We start from the raw sequence: 19,193 nt of genomic DNA, 5'->3' as shown, positions 1-19,193 counted from the left end.
TAAATTCAGTACAGCATTCACTGGCCTTTGTCAGAGGAACCTTGTGATTTAGGGTGTATCTTTTTTCTCCTCTAACATTTTAGTAATTCTCGTGGTATTACTTGATTCTTTCATCTCTGCAACCTGAGTCTACATTTTTGTGGGCAGAGATAATATAACTTTTACAACTACAAATACCCAATGCATTGTGGTTCATGTTGTATATGTTCTATAAGTGCTTATCTGTATCTATGTTACACCAAGATAAAGGACAAATTTGGTAGCTTGTGGAACTTGGAAAAGTTACCTACATTTTCTGAACCTCCATCTCCTCATCTGTAATGAGGGTAGTGGTAGTACCTTCCTGTGAGATGTAGGGTTGATATAAATTGAGATAACAAACTTAGCAGGTGTTAATACTGACTGCTGTAATACTACCATTATTAGTATTCATGGTAACAGAATAAAATTGTAATAGGTGAGGCTCTGGAGATAAATAGGAAGTATGACCAATGAGAATTCATAGGAGGAAGAGAGTCAAGGTTGGAATTACATAGTTCAAGAATGCCTGAATCACCCGGAATATTAATAAAAAGAATGTCGTCCAACAGAATGAGACAGACTGTTACCTTGCATATTTCCAGAGGGCTTACATACTTAAGATTCTATATTCTGTTCCAGCACATTGGGCCAGCTACCGGGAGATGTTAAGAGACTTGATCATGATTCATCGTCATTGCCCCAGAGATGGATGCAGAAGAAATACTTCTCCCCTAATCTGCCTCTCCAGAGTCCCACGGAAAAACAACAGCAGAGTCTCTCTCAGAGCTAATGTTTGGCAGAGGCAGTGACTTCTCCTCGGTGTTATCTCGGGATAATCCATCCACATGGTTGTTATGTAAGTAAATTGACTAAGAATTCAGTTCTCTGTCTTCCTGACCTGTTTCCAGGGACAACTCACAGCATGAGTGCCCATTAGGAGTCTTTGAGTAGCACTGAGTTGGCAGAAAGCATTAAAACCAGCAGAAGAGTCCTTGGCCGACTGGGGGGAGGCAAAAAGATGAGCAAAGCCTTCACTCTAAAGCTCAAGTCTCCTTAAGCTTCCACAATAGTGACAGTCCTGGGAAGAACCATGTATTTCTCAGAGACAGTCAGAATAAAACATGACCAAGCCCTCCTGTTTCTCTGCTGCTCCGTTCCCCTTCACACAATTTTTGACCTTGGAATGCTTGGCAAAAGTATTGCAAACAAGGTCAGAACAGAAATAAAGTGGCTCAGCTAGCTATTTCTCCTTGTTGAAAGGGCATGTTTGGGATAGAAGGTGGCTACTTAAGTACTATGGCATTCAAGTATCTTCTAGTCACATGTACTTTTTGGCTAATATTGGTAAATAAATGAAGACATAAAAAGTCAAATAAAAGTAACTGGGAAGAAATAAAATGAAGATGGTGTGGCTCACTTACATAGGTGGTTCTATGGTTCTCTGGAAATACTGAGTTTAGTTTCTATTTCAATCATACAGCTAATGTTAGAAGACAGAAGTCTACGCAAACGTATTGCAGGAATTGAGAGGGACCTGCCGAGCGCCGAGGATTTGCCTCCTGCTTCCTTGTGAAAGGGCACCTGGCTCCCCCTGAGCCTAATCGTGCAGGTTAAAAGGAGTTGGCGAAGGGCATCCTAAAGTGATGAGGGGAAATGCTAGCTAAGGGCTGGCTACTTTCCATTCTCTTCAGGGGGAACCCCTCCATGCCAAACTCTGAAAGGTCTGGAAGACCCGGAAATGGATCTCCCCAGAAATCTAGCCTGGAGGGGAAGCAAGGTTCAGTGTTCATCCCTCCTGGTCTCTCTTTTCTGTCTGTGCATCAGCCAGCCAAGCACAGGAGTTGTGCTTCATGCTGCACAGTACCCTGACTTATGTACAATTTCAGTCTGCCCTTTCTCCAACCCTCATCAAAATTGCCCCAGGGTATTGTGAAAGCACCACGTCATGTTGTGATGTAAATCATTAACATCTCTTCACAGAGTTCCATTTTAATCTGGTTTCAACCAAGAATAATTGTCCAAGCAGTGTTTTTTGAAGAAGTGGGGGGAAATGAAGAAAAGGCTATTCTATGGGTTTGTTCTGGGGATGTTGTTGAACCAAGTACTCCTCTGAATGACACCCATTCTCTCGCCTTCTATTTATCTGCTTTATAGCTTAGCAAGTGGACAATGCAGCACAGATGAGAGAGATAGTAGAATTTGTCCTTATATGAAAAAATTCTGATCTCAACTTCTAGGATGATACTTAAATATATGACATCTCCAGGGTCCAATGATAGCAACTACAACTGATTCCAAGCCCTTTATTTTACATTAGCGAAAAGTGAGACCCAGGCAGCCAACATCTAATGAAAGAAATGGCAAAGGACCCATAGCTAAGCCCAGATCGCCTCACTGGCTCATGTGTGCTCCTCCTGTCCAACCAGGATGTAGAAGCACTCATCTAATCCTATAGGAGAAAGAAAGTAACATTACAGGGATCATTCTTGAGCTGGGAAAGCCGGAGTTTGCAATCCATGTGTGCCATTGAACAAATTTCGAGTCCTTGCTACTCAAAAGATGGTTGAGAGACCAGAAGCATCAGCCTCACCTGGAGATGAGCCCTGCACCCCATGGGAGATCAGGATAAGTACCTGGCTCCTGCCATTGGATCAGCACGGTGCGCCAGCCACAGTGCGCCAGCCACGGTGGCCATTGGAGGGTGAACCAACGGCAAAGGAAGACCTTTCTCTCTGTCTCTCTCTCTCACTGTCCACTCTGTCTGTCAAAAAAAAAAAAAAAAATACAAGCCCCAGCATAAACCTACCTACAGCTGTGTCTGCAGGCGAATGGCACACATGCTGACATGGGAGAAACTCAACCTGACATCAGTGATTCCTGACCACGGATGCTTAGAAGAATCACACGTGGGACACGTTAAAAATACTGATGCCCAAGACTCATCCCCAGAGCACAGTGATATCTGAACATCAACTGCAGCTCATTTTAAGAGCTTCTCAGATGATGTTGAGCCTATACCTGGAACGGAGGCACCAGTGGGCACTGACTGAATACCAGCCCTCCCTTCCAAGAGGTTCTTTTAAAAATTACAGGAGATAGTGTTTATCAGGCACTTGGGACACACCCAACACAGACCATGTGCTCAGAAATGTAATGCATTTCTCTGCCTTCTCTTCTTTTTCTTCCTTCACCTACCTGTGCCATGCCATGTAATGTATAAGTTAAAGCCAGTTCTCCGTCACATTTTTGCTATTTATTTATTCTGTGTTTTTGAATCTTTTTAATAAATAAAATGTAATGAGTTCCTAGGAAGTGATGAGTGCTGCTCTCTGTGATTGTGAAACAATTTCGCCATCATGTACCATCAAGCTGATGACAACAAGGACTATTTCTGTCTACTTCACACCCAGCTCCAAGTCCAGTGACTGTTTTCTGGTAGGAAGCAAGACAAATAAATGCTGAGAGATGATCACCCGGACACATAACCAAATAAATTTCAAAAAATCTATATAAATATATTGTAACCAACTTCTTGGAGTTGGGGCCAAAACCAAACCTTTTCTTTTTACATCTACCATAGAGAAGTAGTTTAATGATGTCTTCCCGGTTGAATGTCTAGATTTTGCAATCTTACGCCATCTCTTGAAAGCAGTGATAGATAATGAGATTGTTTCTCAATATACAATTTTTATAATAAATAGTGTTCAAAGCATTTGTGTGAGGAAAAAGAAAGCAGCAACAAGAACCAGAGACCAAGCCATCTGTGTTCCGACACCGGGCCCGCTCGGACCTGTAGTTCTGCAATGCTTGGTGTGGACAGAAAGAGGCAAAGGTAGCGAAGAAGTGTTCAGGGAGATGAGGCCTAGAAGACTCGTATGTTAATATCTCTGTGCCTTTGTCTGCTTAGAAGATTATTACTTACGGTGTCTAATTGCTCCATTTTGGGATCTATTCGTAAATACACATCATAAGAACGTTTTCAAAAGATCTGTCACAGGACTGCCTCCACTTTTTTGTGCTTTTAAATGTAAAAGCCCCCAAAAGAATTGGCAGCAACTCAAAATAATGATTATGTAAATGAAAAAAAAAAAAAAACTCCTGCTTTTAAACCAAAGAAAGGCAAAGCTATTTAGAGCAGGGACCCCCTCTCACCCTCCCCACGAAGGAGGAACCCAAGCCCTCCTCCTTCCTGAGCGCCCTGGGTTCCAAATTCTAGCGGGCATTCTTGGCAGGGCACCGCAACTGCAGACCAGCAGTGTGGCCAGGCTGTGCGCTCACGCTTTATCAAAACACTCCAACCATCCTCCCTTCCCGGGCACCTGTGGCCGGCCTCGGAACGTCTGCTCCCTGTTTCATGGTTGAATATAAATTCAGGTTGGAAGAGGGGGTGGGGTTGGGGGGGGAGGAAGCCCTCTAGGTATTACAATAAATACACACACACAGAGGACGAAAAAACATTTCTATCTCCATTGAGCTTAACAATCAGCAGGGCCCAAATTACCTCTTATTAACATTTATTTTACAAAAGAGGCAGGGTGTAATTTGGTGATAGATTCAGATTTGGAGAGGAGCTATAATCAGCCTCCTGAAGTGTTCTGCCTAAAGGACACGGCTGCTATTTTTTGTAATTATATTTCTCTGCCCCCCTCCCTCCCCAGTCTGCAGAGTCTTTCACTCCTGTCTCTGGTGCTTCCAGGGCTCCCTCCCCCTGCCTCCCCCTTCTCTTTCTCCTGCCCAGCCCAGCCCCCTTCTCTCCCTTTCTCTCTTTAGGCCTCTGTGAATAATACAGTTTCTTTCAACAGCCCAGGCTGGCTTGAAGATTAGAAAGCCTGGTGGTGGAGACGGGCCCGGCTGAATGGAGCAGGAGGCCCACTCCTCCGGCGAACAAGGCCCTGGGAAGCCATCCAACTGTGGAGAGCATGTGCGGGGCCCTGAATAGGCAAGCAGCAGGCCGGCCCATATGTCAGCCTGTGCCACAAAGACTCCTCTGCATATCTACCATGACAAACAGGATTACCGAAGACAATTAATCTGGCACGCTTTATCAAAATCAAGCACTGACCCCCGACCTCTCCCCCTCGGTGTGCGGCAGATGCCACGCTCCGATTCAATAGGCCTCGAGTGTTCCCTTTTTCTCATCTGAAAAGCATCCAAGGCCTGAATAAGGCTGGTCTGGACTAATTGCAAGGACCGTGTGACGGCGACAGTCGGCATCAATAGGACGAGTCCACCTTTTCCCCCACTCGCGCGGAGGGGCTGCCCATAGCTCCTGGCCTGCAGCAGAAAAGGAGAAAAATGCTTCCATTTTCCTCTTATTCTTCTTGTCTGCAGCCTGAGGGGTGGGAGAGGGGACAGCATGAGGGAGCTGCTGTTGTGTGTGTGCCCCTTGATACTGGGGTGCCCAGTGCTCATGGGAGAGGATCTACCTGCAGCTCAGAGCGTAATGGTTGTCATAAATTAGTGAATTCTTAGGGGAGAGAACAGAGCGCCAAAGCCTTTGGAGGTGACAAAATCTCAAACCATGACTCTGCCTTCTCCATGAACATCCATCCAGTTTATCCAGTTTGTACATCTGCACCTTTTGTGTGCTCCTGATAACAACAACCCTGGAGCTGTGTCTTTCAGGAATCTTCACAACACTGCCCGATTATTCAAAAAGGAGTCCTTTGTAGGAAGGACACCTTTGTAATCTTTCTGGAAGTTTTGAAGACCTGGGAGACCTCTGGCCATACCTCTTCCTCCCAGAGGAGGCTGTGGGTGAATGTGCCGGTCAGAATCAGAGGTGAGAGTTGTTGCTATTCTTCGCAGTTCTCCCTCACCCACACACAAGGCTGAACACGCTTGGTGCAGGAGTAGGAGCAAGGACAGTAGATAACTCTGATATCAGTTGGTCCAATTTGGGCCACCTGTTGGTTAGACTACGACCAGTTTCTCAGTTAAGTTTAGAAACTACTGCACCTAAAGTCATGCAGTGCTTCTGAAAACCTACGCTCAGGCCACCTGGAGAACTCATTAGAAACAGAGATGGCTGGGCTCCACTGAGACAGAAGGCCTCTGTCTTTGTGTGAGCTTGTGCCTACCTATTACATTTCCTTCTTGTTTCGGTTTAAAGCAAATTTTATTTTTTTACAGTTGAGGTACTTATGAATTTATTTATATGAAAGGCAGGGGTGGGAGAGAAAGAGAGATTTCTCATCTGCTGATCTACTCCCGAAATTCACACCACAGGGAAGGCTGGGCCAGAGTGAAGCCAGGAGATGGGAACTCAAAGCAGGGGCCCCACACAAGGGGACCCAACTACTTGAACAATCATTTGTTGCTTCTCAGGTTGTGCATTAAAAAGAAACTGGAATCAGGAGCTGGAGCCAACTACCAAACTCTGGCACTCCAGTGTGCAATACAGGTGTCACGAGTGACATCTAAAACCCAGAATCAAATGCCCATCCTTCCTCAATAATTCTTACCATTGAGAAGTTATGTTACCAGTGAGAGAGGAGTGCATTATTCTAGGTTTATTTCTTAATCAACTAGCTCTTGATTGCTTCATCACTAACTGTGGCATCTGATCCAGCTCCCCCTCTAACTGTAAAATATCTTGTTTCTCTCAATTTGATTGATGGAGTGTCCATGCCTTCCTGGCAAATAATGTCTTCTCTGCCTCCCTTCCTGTCGTATGCTGTAGGTGTTCAGAAGGTACTGGAGCTCCGGCTTGTGATTCTCTCTGAAGGAGCAACTGCTGTGTGATTTTCTTTCTGGGTCAGTTAATAAAATGGGGTGGAAACAATCAAAGTTCAATTATTTGGAGAAGGCAGAGATTTGGTATAGAGTATATAAACAAAGTCAGAGCCTTGGAGAGTTTTGCTTGTATTCACTAGACCTGAAGAAATTGAAGATGATAAACATTCCAACAAAAGACATGGGAGTCTGGATATCAAAGTGGGCGGGAACATGGTACTCACCAGAATTGTTGTGACATTAGGCCCGTCTGAGATGCCCGAAGTCAGGGTCACTGTCTTTGTAGGTTCCTGACTCGGGGGGCATTAACTCTTGGAAAGTACAAGGGCTGAACCCTCAAGAAACTCCCTGTGTCATTTCAATCAAGCCTGGGTGGGGACTGCTCTCTGCATGGGGATCCACTACAGAGCTCCTTGCATTTAGAAAGCAATTTTCCTTGAACACAGAATTCTCCCCTAAAAAATGAGAATCGGGGTTGTTCATTCATATAAGAAATTGGTTGCTATTAAATTATTAATGAGTTCAGGGATTTGCATTCTCCAAGATGGGAAAGATCATCTCCAAGCAATGTTAAGACACTTATATGTAAAACACTTAAAAGATAGAGAAGAATATCTAAAACATCATGTATAAAGGAGGTAAAATAATTAAGCACATTAAGAATGTTATTTTTTTTATACTAGCAGTAAAAACCAGGGGCTTAAGTGATATTTTTTCTATAGGCTTTAACTTAGAAGGAAATAACATATATGAGTATTTCTGTCTGTTTCTTTTATCCTACAAGACATGAACCAGAGTTTTAGATACAAAAGAAGATTTGAGTATAATCATGGGTGTATGAGGCATAGGTTTCTTAGGCAATAAAAATTCATTGAGTAAATACTTAACTAGAGAGTTTTGGCCTCTAGAACTGCTTTCCATTCTGGCTTCCCAGCTTTACTAAATAATCTTGGTATTTTAACATCAGAAGACCCACTCACCCAGACATAAATGTACACACATGGATGGGGTGGTCAGGGGCTAGTTATTAAAATGATCCTGAACAAAGCTAATTTTCAGGACTGTGGAAGTGAGATAAAATGAAGCCCTGCCTTCACTTGGTAGGCAAAAGACAGAGGAGGGGGTTCAGGCTGGCCGGTGTCAGATCTAAGGAATCAATCCATGGTGTCATGATTACTGTAGGACTCTTTTCCTGGAGGGGACAATAGCTATGCTGATAAGCAAGAAGCCATTGTCCTTGGTAAACCAGCTGCTGCAGGCCAGCTTGCTGGGTCAGGCACACACTCGCCCTTCAGTATTGCCTGGGTGCTTGGAACATAGTGCAGGTGCAACTGATCTCTCCTCACTTGCAAATCTGCAATCCTGCCTGTGCTCACATTTCATGTGAGCATCTCAGAAAATTCACCTTGCCCTTGGCACATCCAGAAACCCTTGGAGTAACCCACCGCTAGGTGCTAGGTAAACAATGGAAAAATTATCCCTGCCCCAGCCCCTTTTTCTCCCTTCTCCCGAATCTCTAAATAGTTAAAACACCTCCCTGAACACAGAGATGAACACTGCTTAAATAGTTTACTGTCAGAAATATTGAGTACGTTTTAGTAGGATGGGCTTTGCAAGCACTGCAGTACAAAAGCTGAGGCCATCAAGGTTTTTGGGCAGGTTTTTCGGGCAGGTTTTTCATTTAACTTGTCATATTATATATTGCAGATGTGCAATTCTGGATCAGTGTACATCAGCTTCCAGGACAGGGGAAGCTGCAGAGTGGGTTGCATGGGCAGCACATGGGCTAAACAGAAGGTGGCAGCATTTCAACATTGTCAGGGACAGGTGCACGCAGCACGCACTCCAGAGCCATTGCCATGACTATTGGGGTATTGTCTAGATTCCTAATGAAGAGTTTACATCTTCCTACCACGGCAGCAAGAAGTAGAAGCACAGAGTGATGAGAGATTTATTCATATAGGAGAACACGGGACAATTTGCTGCTCTGTTGGCAAAATGCACTGCAAATAGAAGCAGAAGTGGGGAGCCCAGGTCTGCAATCATAAAGCAATGTCAAGCAAGGAGAAATGTTGATCAGTACATATTGTAGGTATGTATTGAAATGTGGCCTACAAATATATACACACATTATTAATCAATTTTTAAAATAGACTGCAAGTAGGACACAAAGAGTTGTGCTGGAACATCTATGAACTATTAGAAAGTTTTCCTTTATTGGCATTAAAGGTAAGAATGTATCAAAATCATGCCTAGAATGGAATAAGCAAATTTAGTCTTTTCTGCTTCCTTCCCAAAGAACTTCATGGAACTAATTAACAACTGGGAAAACTGTGGTCTGTCAGAAAATGGTGGTCTATTATGAGCTGTTTCTGAACAGGCTGTGATCCTTAGGGTTATGTGTTAGTGTTGAAATTCTAGATTAATTCTAAGCTCCATCCATTACAGGACAGCTAGCAGAAATCTCTGAGCTTCAATTTCTTCATTTGTAAACCAAAATAACTTAGTTAGCTTATCTATCAGATAACTGATAGTGTTGTGATAGTTTATGGGATGATGTATGTAAATTGGAGTGCCTGGTTCTTAATAGATACTCAATAAACCTTTTATTTATGATCATTATCATTAATATGATTATTTATTTTACTATATTCAAACATTTACATACATTATATGACTTGTCTTACAACAATTCTGAGAAGTAAACAGGAAAGAAATCTTTCTTTCACTTTATAATCAGGCCTAGTTCATGGTGCATGTGGTTAAGGGACATTCAATAGGTTTATGCCCCAAGAAAGAATATGATATTTTGCAAGCCAAGTTTCTTCTCTGGAACAATGTTTCTCATAAATTAAATAAAAATATTGAATCGGAGATGAGGAATTTGTAACTCCATCATTTGGTTTAACTAACTGCATAATAAGCAGAGAGCAAGTGGGAAATTAATTGCATTTTAATCTTAATGGTAATTTGCTACAAATCAAGACAATACCTGTTTGTTATGGTCACACAGAGCTTTTATGCCTTACAAAGAATTAGAAACAACATATGGGAACACAGGGCTCTTATGAAACCCAACCAATAAACTCAAAGTATAAGCTCTTTGCGAAAGAAATACTGCTTTGTTTAATACATTGCCAGGCACTTGACTGTATTTTGTAGGCATCTAGAGTCCCCATCCATTAGCTCCTTATCTGGAGAGGGCTTCTGAAATTAATCTGACCTAAATTTGCTATACATATTCTGGAATGAGTGCAATTATCAATAACACTATTTAAAGGAATGACCTTCAAATGAGAACAAGAAAACATTAGTGAGAGCCATTCAGCCAACAGCGTCTGCTGAGAAGTGGGGTGTTTTATTTATGACTATTGTTTTGATAAAACATCTGAAATTTCACTATTGTTTCATGTGAACAACTGCCACAGTTAGGATTTTTTTTTTCACAACATCATTTTGTACCATTATAGCACATAGGAGAAATCCTGCTTCATGCATGACCTCAGCTATCATTAAGATCATTGTCAAAGTTTCATTCCATCACCCAAGATGTGTTTTAATTGCCACATCTAATGCAAGGCTGTAGCTGTATTTTATAGCTTTAAATTAAACCTTTTGTTATAATGGCAAGATCTGCCAGAGTTTTAATAATTTAGATGTGAAAAAAATAATCTGTCATTCTAAGACTGTCAAAATAGGAGATAGCAACATAGGTTTTAAAGCCCTTCTCTCTCATCAACTCTCCTATTCATGACAAACATCTGAGCTGCCTGCCTTCTACTCCTGACAATTGACTTGATATTGAACTGGTATATGTCCCAAGATTTCTACAAATCTTCAAATTTATAAGCATTCTTATAACAGAATATCACAAGCTGTACAAGAAATTGATGATGACTAATGTGGTAGAGACATTTACTCTATATTGGATAACAGTGTGTGCCCTCTACAATTTTCCACACCTTAAAGTTATCCTGGAGGGTGTGAACGTATTATCTGGCCAATGGACTAGTATTGGAAAGGACATATCTCTCTGAAGGGTTGGACCACCAAAACACTACACTGAAACCCTCCTACATTCTCTTTTACAGTCAGGGAAAAATAGCATAGATTTATGAATAACTGAAAATAAATTTCATATAGAACCTCTGATCCACAAAAATAACAATTTTGCTTGTTGCTGCTTCAAATTTAGTCTAACCAAAATGATACATTTGGACATTAAATCTCAACTCTCTGTGTCTTTGGTGAACTACACAATGAAAGACCATTTTCTATCACACTCCAATTCCATTACATGTGGCTGGTTTAGGTCATACGGAGAATTGTTGCTTTAAACTGAGAAAAAAGAGACCACCACAAGAAGAAGATAATTGTCACTCAACAAAGCTTTTTCACTATAAAATAAACTTTTACATCAGCCAACTAGTACCCACATATTCAAAAATTTTATTCTGAATCTTTCCAAATCTATTTCCTAGATTACCACTAATGCCTATTTGCACTTAGACCACGCCTCATCCTGCTTTTGAATTTTAACTCAGATGTAACTTACTATTAAAAAACAAATGCATGAGATTATCTGTTCTTTAATTTTTCCCATCAGTCAGGATCTGATCAGTTGACTATCTATTTAACAGAAATAACTCAATGCTAGTATTTTTAACAGGGGTGGGTGTTAGGTACAACAGTTAAGACACCATTTGGCTTTCCTGCCTCCAATATGAAGGTGTCAGAGTTCAAGCCCAAGCTCCACTCTTGATTCCAGCTTCCTGCTAACGTGCACTTTAAAACCAGCAGAGTGGCCGGCACCGCGGCTCACTAGGCTAATCCTCCGCCTAGCGGCGCCGGCACACCGGGTTCTAGTCCCGGTCGGGGCGCCGGATTCTGTCCCGGTTGCCCCTCTTCCAGGCCAGCTCTCTGCTGTGGCCCGGGAGTGCAGTGGAGGATGGCCCAGGTGCTTGGGCCCTGCACCCCATGGGAGACCAGGAAAAGCACCTGGCTCCTGGCTCCTGCCATTGGATCAGCGCGGTGCGCCGGCCGCAGTGCGCTGGCCGCGGCGGCCATTGGAGGGTGAACCAACGGCAAAAGGAAGACCTTTCTCTCTGTCTCTCTCTCTCACTGTCCACTCTGCCTGTAAAAAAAAAAAAAAAAAAAAAAAAAAAAAAAAAAAAAAAAAAAAAAGCAGAGTTATCTGTAACCTCATTGTAACCTCATGTTTACTGCAGCGCAATTCATAATAGCTAAGATATGGAATCAACCCAAATGTCCATTAACTGATAGCTGATAAAGAAATCATGAGATACTACTTAGCCATAAAAAGAATTAAATCCTATCTTTTGCAACAAAATGGATACAGCTGGAAATCATTATACTTTGTGAAATAAGCCAGTCACAAAAAGACAAACACCATGTTTTCTCTGATCTGTGGTAACAAATAGAATACCAAAATTATAATATATAGGAGTGAAATTCATGTTTTGAGATTTGATGATTGTTTACAACTCTTGTCTCTATTATTGAGGGACAGTATTTTGTTTTCTTACTATTTGTTGAACTGTTCATTTAGTGAAGTGTTACTCTTGTCAATATAAAGTAAACAGAAAGTAGGCCATTGTAAAAATTAAGAGATGGAATTAGAGGAAGGAGAAGGAAGGATAGGAGCATGGGCTGGAGGGAGGCCAGGGTGGGAAGTATCACCATGTTTCTAAATCTGTATTTCTGAAATACATGAAATTTGTTTACCTTGAATTAAAAAAATGAAAAAATAAGAGGTACTAGTTGATTACTCAAGTACTTAGGTCCCTGCTACTCACATGGGAAACCTGAATTGAGTTCCTGGCTCCTGGCTTCGGTATGACCCATCATTTACTGATGCAAGCACTAGTGGAGTGAACCAGTAGATGGACATTCTCTCTCTCTCTCTCTTTGTGTGTGTGTGTGTCCCCCCCTCCCTGTCTTCTCTTCCCCACTTTCAAAATAAATAAATAAATAAACAAATAAATAAAATTGTTGTGACTAGTTTACTAAAAATTTCAAGTCACTGCACTAAAACATGCCACATAATAATTAGAAATATATGTATATAATCATGCTAGCATTTACACAAATACTAGTTTTTGAAATTTTCTTTTTACCATGCCTATATAAAGTAAACAGATCATGTATTTCATATATACAGATTTAATAACATAATGATACTTTCCATTTCCCCTCCCTCCCTCTCTTGTCCCCACCCCCTCCTTCCTTTCTTATTTTTCTTTTAATTTGTGTGATGACATAATTTCAATTTACTTTATAATAACAAGCCTTTCCCTCCACTAAATAAAGAATTCAGCAAGTAGTAAGTAGAAAAACCACTGTACCTCAGGAGTATAGACAAGGGCTATAAACAATAATCAAAGATTATTAACAGGATATAAAGTGTCTTACTAGAAACCCAAAAGGCAAGAAGAGTATTAGGAACAGAGGTGGTATTGCCGGGAGTAGCCTCCACCCCTAGGGTTAGGGAATACAAGATAGAGGCTGGAATTATCAACATGTGCTTGTGGAAGCCTAGAGCAGAAGCAGCTCATGGAGCAGAAACTCAGACTTCAAAGGAGGAGTTGAAGATGGCTCGGAGCTCAGAGGCAGAGTCCAATAAGGCTTGACTCCAGACTCCCCATTGAGGAGCAATTGGTTCTGCTGTATGATGAGGGTGGATGCTACAAGGCTGCAAGTCGTGGGAACTGTGAAGTCTTGATTCAGATGCTGTGAGTGAAGTAACTGCTGTTGATGAGTGAGCAAGCATAGCTGGGCAAACACTCACAGGAACAAAACATGGATGGTAAGGAAGAATAGAGCCCGCAGGAAATGAACATCACAGAGCAAGCCCCTTCTTCCCACGACTGTGTAGACCTTTCTAGCTCTTGCTGCTGACAAAGTCTGACAGGGGACCAGATGGTCAAGAGGAAACAAGATTTCTGCATCCCACACTCATTATCAGAAAACAGAATACGGAGTGGCAGGATATATGACTGAGAAACCACACTAATATTTGACAGTTGTTTTCCTTTAGAATTCATTTCCTGGTTTATCTTGGTTGTAACAGTCCTTTAGTAGTTGAAACAAAAAAAAAAGAGAGAGAGAGAGAAATGATTCTAATAATTATGTTTTCTCTCTCACCTATGGACTCACTACATTTAGGCTTGGCTCAATACTATAGTGTATCCCAATTGTATTTGTAGTAGAAATAATACAAATACCAGAAATAATAAATCCTGACCTAGAGTTTAGAAATCCTTGGTCCCAATCCTCCACTTAGTATTCTTGTGATCACTGGAAAACTGTGTGACGTACCTGAGGTTTAATTACTTCGTGGAGATGTTACTGAATTGTAAAAACATAACATGATATAATTATTCTTTTTGGTACTATTATAGCCAGCAAAATTCCCCTTGTAGACCATAAACTAAGGATTCTGTGCTCTGAAATGCACTGCAATATTTGTGTTCAGGTCGTGTGGTAGAATGAGAAGGTCATGCCAAGATGGCCGCTGGCAAGCCAGCATCAGTGACTCAGGAATGGCTTCAAAACCCACCTGGCAACGGAGCCTGCCTAGCAACAGGCTGTGATTGGTTAGGGTATAAACCGCCCCTTTACTGGATTGGCTACCTCAGCTATATAGGCAGTTATACCAACTGAAATAAACGAGTCTGTGGGCTGCTCGCCTCTGGCCCACATTCACCCGCCTCCCGGGGGTCTGTGTGGTGACTCCACGCCTCTTGCTCCCACCGTGCCCCTCCTCTCACACTTGCCAGGGGCTGCACGCAGCTAAAGACTATATGTTACTAGCACAGTAAGGTAGATTGTTCCTGTTAGAGACGATACTCCTGCAACTATGTGCTTGGTCTCAAGAACTCCCCAATTGCCTAACTAAATTTTGCTTAGATAACACTGAAAAATAGCACATTTATTTCCAACCTTCCTTTTCCTATTTGATGTAGTTTGTGTTTCTTAAATGTATGCCAGAGTCATCTTGAGTAATTGATTGGTCTCAAATGAGCAGACCCCAATCAGAATTTTCTGAGGTCGGGGAAAGATTTCTGAATTTTCCAGGTTATTATCATTAATATTAAAGTTTCAACTCTGTTGATGATCAGGATACCACTGTCTGCAACTTCCGTATAGGTTCTGGTTCGAGTCCCAGCTGCTCCACTTCCTAACCAGCTCTTTGCTAATGTGCCTGGGAAAGCAGTGGAGGATGGCCCAATTGCTTGGGAACCTGTACCCATGTGGGAGACCCAGATGAAGCTCCTGGCTCCTGGCTCCGGCCTGGCCCAGCCCTGCATGGTTGTGGATGGAAAATCGATCTCTCTCTCTCTCTCTTTTTCTCTCTCTCCCTCTTTCTGTAAAACTCTAACTTCCAAATAAATAAATAAATCTTAAAAAAAAGAAGAAAGAAAGAAAGGGTCTGGCACCATGGTGCAGTGTGCTAGGCCTCTGCATTCAGCACCAGCATCCAATATGGGAACAGGTTTGTGTTCTGGCTGCTCCTCTTCCGATCCAACTCTCTGCCATGGCCTGGGAAAGCAGTAGAAGATGGCCCAAGTGCTTGGGCCTCTGCATCCATGTGCGGAGACCCAGAGGAAACTCCTGGCTCCTGGCTTCAGATAGGCCCAGCTTTGGCAATTGCAGCCATTTGGGGACTGAACCAGCAGATGGAAGCCCTCTCTGTCTCTCCTCTTGTCTGTAACTCTCTCTCTCAAATAAATAAATAAATAAATAAATAAATCTTGAAAAAAAATAACCTGTTCTCAAATATCATGATTGTCAGCATGTTTTAATTGTTTTACTCTTCTTGGCATGCATATTTGAATATGAAAATGTTTTATATTTTCATTTAGTAATTTCAATTTTTTTTGTTGTTGTTGTTGCGGAGAGACTCACTCATCACAGATTGACAAGCAGTTATACTTTAGTTGCTGGTGACAAAACAAGGGGAAATTGTGCTTTCAATGATCTCTAGTACAGTGGGTACAGGAGCCTGGAAATGAGAGAGCCAACTAAGATGGATGAAGGTATCTTAAGAAAAGCTTCATGAAAGAGATGAGGTGAGTTGCAATTTTGGAAAATGCTGATGTCATTGAAGCAACACAGGTACAGTAGGACTTATTTCCAGAAAACTCTTGAGATGGTTAAACTTTCATGTCTTAATGTTAATGGATGATAGATTAAGGGTAGAGACTCAGTGTAACTGAGGCAGCAAGAAGGTGGGGCCTGTGGGAGGTCTTTAGGTCATGGGGGCTCTGACATCAGAGGTTGATTCTTGCAAGTATCTTGGTTATTTTGAGTTCAAGTTCAGCCTAGGTTCTCTCTGTCTCAGTTCTTTCATTCACTGTGTGATTGTTCCTTCATGCTACCCTTTTAATTCAGGCCTCCGTTTTTCCTTTTCTATGATATACTTTCCTATAACATTTACTTAGGGAATAAAAGAAGCAATAATCCGTCATGTACTGAAGACCTTGCATTGCCCTCAAATTAGTCGAAATCCTTTCCCTCTCTCTTCCTAATATAATTGGGCGAGTTCTATAGATGTTATAACCATTATTAAAAGGTCTGTGGTCTTTCATTGCTTAATTTAGCTAGGGAAATGGAGACCATGCTTATTCCATTTTAAAATACTTTGAGAGAGGAAGAGAGAGAGAGAGAGAGAAGGGAGGGAGGGAGGGAGGGAGGAAGGAAGGAAAGAAGGAAGGAAGGAAGGAAGGAAGGAAGGAAGGAAAGAAACTCAATGAAGATGTTGTGCTTACATTTACTATTATATCTTAGCTTTGCAAATCTGGATTGAACACTGTACTGTAATAATATTACAATTTTGTTCCTGTTACTTAACTACCTTCATGATAAAGAGCTATGCAAGAGTAGTAATCATGTTAATTATGTTTGTTGGGTACCTGCATGGATTTGGCATTGCTCTAATTGCTTTATTAATTTATTTAATAATCTCAACAACCCTAAGAGGTAGGTACTATTATTATCATTCCCATATTCTACATGAAGATCATGAGGTAAAAAACCTGACTTGCTAGATCTCCAGGTTAGAATTGGAACACACTCAGGCACCCAAATCTAAAGCTTGTGCTTTTAAATCCTAGGTGGCAACCACTGTGTATGGTTATGGACTGCCATTTAGAAGACAGACATATTGATTTTTTAGGAAGATCAAAGTTATTGGGGCAGGCACTGTGGTGTAGAAGGCTAAACCTCCGACTGCAGTGCCAGCATCTCATATGGGTGCCAGTTCATGTCCTGGTTACTCCACTTCCAATTCAGCTCCTTGCTAACGTACATGGAAAAGCATCAGAGGATGGCCCAAGTCCTTGGGCCCCTGCACCCATGTGGGAGACCCAGATGAAGCTCCTGGCTCCTGGCTTTGGCCTGGCCCAGTCCTGGCTCTTACGGCCATTTGAGGAGTAAACCAGCAGATGGAAGAGATTTCCCGCTCTCTATCTTTGTATCTCTGCCTTTGAAATAAACAAATAAATATTCAAATATATCAAATTTATCCTAAAGTGAATACTACCCATAATTAACTTCTTTTTTTCAAAGATTTATTTATTTATTTGAGAGTCAGAGTTACACAGAGAATTTTTTTCAAAGATTTATTTATTTATTTGAGAGTCAGAGATACACAGAGAGAGAAGGCGAAGCATATATATATAGAGAGAGAGAGAGAGAGAGAGAGAAAGAGAGAGTTGTCTTCCATCCACTGGTTCACTCTCCAGTTGGCTGCAACGGCTGGAGCTGTGCTGGTCTGAAGCCAGGAGCCAGGAGCTTCTTACACCACAGCACAGGCTCCCCATAATTAACTTCTTACTGACAGCTACCATGTATCCCAACTAGACCAAATAAGAACTTCATACCTAAAATTCAAGGCGAAAGCAAGGAGTTCAATACTTCAGTGCTAAATTCTGATATAGATAGACAGATGGATGGGTGGATAGATAGATTCTGTGATTGTACAGAGCAGGGTGTTTCAAAATCTGTAACAAAGCCAATAGGGAAATAAGGAAAGTGTACAAAACAAGCAGCTTTTAGAAATACTTTGAAATACTGAAAGGATATAAACAGATAAGAACAGAGAAAGAGAACATTCCAGGAACATGAGAAATGTTGTACAAAGATTTGGTGGCAATAATGCAACCTGGGTTATAAGGACATATGCCACACCAGAGCTGAAATGAAGGGGAATTTAAGATGAATAATAATGATGCAGCCAGAAAGAAGGAATATGAAGTATCAATATATGGCCACATATTGTGAAAACACGAATTTTACTTTTGTATAGACAGGTTCCTAAAATATATTTGCAGCTTAAAAAATTTATCTACCATTGCTCATAATCCCCCATGTGTTGCATTGCAACAGTAGGAATATAGATGACATTCCAAGAGCAAGTGTACATCTAAATCTAAGGTGATTTTTTTCAAAAATTTTCAATTATTTTTTGACATCCATCTTTTACATTGTTTGTTAAACTTAATAAGTCTATTTATAATTTGCTTATAAAGAATGGACTATAAAACCCAAAACTGGGGGTTAATTTCCTGAATTATACAACTTGAAGATTATAAAATAAATAGGATTTATTCTTCTTCTCCTTCATTGGTTGATACCCACTATGACAGATTTTGTTCAATGGAAACTTTTTATTTTTGGTGGAGTTTGGAGTTGGAGGCAGAGATATGTTGAAAAGGAGCTGAGCCTTAAGAGAAATGAATAGACCACAGCTGTGGCTCCTCCCCACACGAAAGTACAGCTACCCTCACTACTATCCCAGCTTCCCACGGGACCAGCAGCTGTGTGGAGTGAGATTACATATCATACAGTGCCGGAGACTTGCTGAGCTCAGCAGATACAAGGTGAAAGGCCTGCAATTTGGAGATAAAGAGACCTAGGCTGGGCTTCAGACAGAAGACTAATTGGAAAATATTAGATATGGCTGCTTACCTGTTATTTGATGCAAATTCTTCTGCTTGTCTAGGAAAAAAATCCTTAGAAAGTAAAATCTGCAATACAGTTTATATTAATTATATTAATGTGGGGCTCTTCCGTTTGTAGCTTTCTAGTATAGTAAAAAGATGCTCTAACATAGATTTCAATTCTTTCTAAGGGGGGAAAGTGATGGTCATTGTTGAATTTGTGGAAGAAGGATCCCCCTCCCTTTTCTCCATCTTTCCTTCTTCTTGGAGGCATTTCAGGTTTTATGAAACCTAATGTCAATACTGCTGAAACCAATCTCTCCTTTTAGTTTCCCAAATGGGACAGATAGAGATGAGGAAACATTTTAACTTATTATTATTTTTCTTGGACTTAATGTTTCCTTAACAATGAATGTTCACATAATGACAAACTTTGCTTTAGAAATGAAGAGGTATACATTTCTGTTCTCACTT

General features: G+C 41.2%; 1 long non-coding RNA gene across 1 annotated transcript; it reads left to right on the top strand.

Annotated features, from left to right (window-relative positions):
• The first annotated feature begins 676 nt into the window (after window positions 1–676).
• On the top strand, window positions 677–12,883 carry LOC103349701 (uncharacterized). The gene is made up of 3 exons (XR_007923037.2): window positions 677–877; window positions 4,824–5,803; window positions 6,704–12,883. It is a non-coding gene; the product is annotated as an uncharacterized lncRNA (long non-coding RNA).
• The last annotated feature ends 6,310 nt before the right edge of the window (window positions 12,884–19,193 follow it).

The sequence above is a fragment of the Oryctolagus cuniculus genome, chromosome 5 (assembly GCF_964237555.1).
Source record: "Oryctolagus cuniculus chromosome 5, mOryCun1.1, whole genome shotgun sequence".
NCBI classification, from domain to species: Eukaryota; Metazoa; Chordata; class Mammalia; order Lagomorpha; family Leporidae; genus Oryctolagus; species Oryctolagus cuniculus.
Note: the sequence above shows the minus strand (reverse complement) of the source record. Positions and strands in the feature narration are given on the sequence as shown.